Genomic DNA, 2,938 nt, shown 5'->3' with positions numbered 1-2,938 from the left:
TTTTTTTTTTTTTTTTTTTTAACAGGGAATTGAACTCAGGCACCCCTCTCTACAGGTCTTGTGGGCTGAGCTCCGGGGGCTGCGCCCCTGTCACGGGAGCTGTTTTGTAGGGCCAGTTCAGGGCCAGGCTGTGCGAGCTGCAGAAGGCCTGGTACCCACAGGCACTGTGCCGGGTTAGCGGCCGCCGGGGAGGGGGGAGTTGGGGACTAAAGGTGCCTTGCTATTGCATCCAAGCCCCAACTGCTGTCCCAAGCTGAGGGTTGCCAACTAAGATGGTGAGGAGGGCGTCCCAAGATGGTGGCGGCTGCTTTCAACCATGGGTGTGGGCTGGGTGGGGTCCGGTGGTGGCAGTGGGCAGTGGGTGCAGAGAAGCAGCTCTGTGGGGAGCCGTGTTGTGGTGGCCGCTGTCTCCAGACCCTGTGAGGTGTCCCAGGTGCAGACTACCATGTAGGGGACTGTGGCAGTGGCTGTAGTGCCCCAAGATGGAGGCGACCAGGGAGCCTCAGGTGGTTGATGGGGGTCCACATGGGAGTGGCCACCAGAGTTTCTGCACATGCGCAGTGGCCGGGTGTCCTGTGTGGCAATGGTGGCTGGGAGTCCTGTGAGGCTGGGTGGCCAGGAGTGTTGTGCGGGTACTGATGCCTGTGTCCTGCACCCGAAGGTCCTGGTGGGTGAGTGGCTGGGAGTCCTGTGCTGACCGAGGCCTGGAGCCCTGGGGACACAGCTGTGGGGTCCTCTAATCACCAGAGGGAAACCGCTTCCCCTGCTTCAGCCCCAGGTCCCAGAGCCCCACGGAAGGCAGCTCCCTCCAGCCTGCCGTCTGGGATCCCCGGGCCCCAACTTTGTTCTTGAGACATAAACCGTTGTCAGGGCAGGTTTTGGTAACTTCAGGACGTCAGTCTTGTCCTCATGAGCTCCCTGGGCAGCAGCAGTCCATGGAGAGGAGAGGTGGTGGGACACGTGGGAGGCAGGTCCAGCGGCAGCCTGTCTGTCCACCCTGGTGGGGAACACCCCCTTGTGGGAGCATGACTGTTGGGAGTCTCCCTGAGAACTCCCCAGGCCTTTCAAACATGGCGGCAGGCAAATTGCCAGTGGGCAGCTAGAACTCCCCGGGCCTTTCAGATAAGGAGCCCCTAATGCAACATGGCAACGGGCAAGTTGCCAGTGGGCGGATAACAAGTTGTTTTGAAAACCTTCTAATTGGCCCTCCTGTCTTCCGTACACGTGGACAGTTCGTGGCCCCCATGAATCTTATGCAGGGCGGACATGCGTGCACAGTAGGTGATGACCTGACCTTTACTATGATTGGCCCCGGGAGCTTCCTGGTTTAAGATAACTGACTCTCACTTTCTATATAAGCTAGCACCAGCTTGCAGTAAAGTGCTTCATCTTTGTCACTGCTATCTGTGTGTGTGCATTTTAATCTCCGACGACGAACCTTGGCCTTTCATTGGTGCCGAAACCCGGGAGGGGAAATTCCTCATTCTGAGGACCCCCTCTCTCAAGGTTCGCCGTCCTCGTTCACCTTTTTGAGCGCTGCTACATTCCACCCAACACCGGCTCTCCAGTAGGTGACTCCTTCTGATCGACAACCGGTGAGTCCCCCTCCCCCTCTTTGGGAATCCATCTCCAAATGGCTACATGCAAAGGCTTTGGCTGTGAATGTCCAGCAAGGCCCTTGATGCCTAGTTTGGAGGAGAGAACACACCCCACCACAACTTTCACAGTTACGGTGGACTCTCTGGATGCCCACCTCTGGTTGATGAGCTATAAGGGACAGAAGAATAGGCACTCCCTGACTCTTTATCTCCTTCTCTCCTGGAAAAACCCTGACGTCAGGTGGCCTGTGACTCCCGGCCTTAAGGTCTCGCTGGTTGGGCTCTTGGGTGACGATTCATTTGCCCTCCCGGCCCCGGCTCTCCCGAGTCTCTTTGGTTGACTTCTCCTTTCGGGGACGCCTGAAGGAAACTCAACCAAATTCTGTTCCAGTCCAGGCCATTCACCTCTTCTCTTCTTGCCGAGAGTCATCATGGGAGCCTCTTCTTCCCTCCCCGCTGATTCCCCTCTCAAATGCCTTCTGGCTAACCTCAACCGGTTGTTCCTCACTCCGGACATCAAATCCAAACTCCTCATCAAATTCAGTGCACAGAATTGGCCATATTACCAATTAGACAACCAAAACCGATGGCCCCCAGAGGGGTCTCTAGATCCTCAAATTCTGCGTGACCTTTTTAACTTCTGCAAGTGCTCAAAAGGGTGGAAGGAGATCCCCCTGTGTGGAGGTCTTTTACCTCCTTTGCTTCCACCCTGAACTATGCTTCTCCAATAGATCCTCACCCTCAGCCTTCTGCCCCAGACTCTCTGCTGTCACCCTCACCTCAGCAACCTGATTTCTCCCCTCCAATTACTGGATCAAAAACCCAAACCTCTGCCAGTTCTCAGACCATTGTCCCCTTGCTGAGGTAGCAGGTACTGAGGTACCCCTCCACCCACTCACTCCTCTCTTCTCCTGTCAGTGCCCACACCGGGTCCCACCAGATCCTCTTACCAGCTAACCCAAAGCTCAAACCAGCTGAGGAGAGCCCTCAGACCCGTCTGGCTTGGCACAATTCAGGAGCCACTTGTCAAAAGAAATGAACTTTATTTTTAGAACCACACACGCCAAACAAAACAGCTCCTCAGGAAAAACCTTCAGAGCCCAACTGCCACCACCGGCTTCCCACAAGCCTCTCCCCCTCCCCCACTCCTGCTGCTCTTGAGGCTGATTGGCTGGGTCGCATGGACAGAGCCAAAAAAAGTCCCCCAATGAGCAGCTCCGTGGTCTGAAAGGGCGGGGAAACAGCCCAATGAGCATCACCGCAGAGGAGCCAATCAGTTGGCAGCTAGAAGTTTGCTGGGGCCGCTGTGAGCCAATCGATCAACTGGCAGCTGGAAGTTT

The sequence above is a fragment of the Marmota marmota genome, unplaced genomic scaffold (genome assembly GCF_001458135.2).
Source record: "Marmota marmota marmota unplaced genomic scaffold, marMar, whole genome shotgun sequence".
NCBI classification, from domain to species: domain Eukaryota; kingdom Metazoa; phylum Chordata; class Mammalia; order Rodentia; family Sciuridae; genus Marmota; species Marmota marmota.
The sequence above is the reverse complement of the archived record's forward strand: the minus strand, read 5'-3'. Positions refer to the sequence as shown.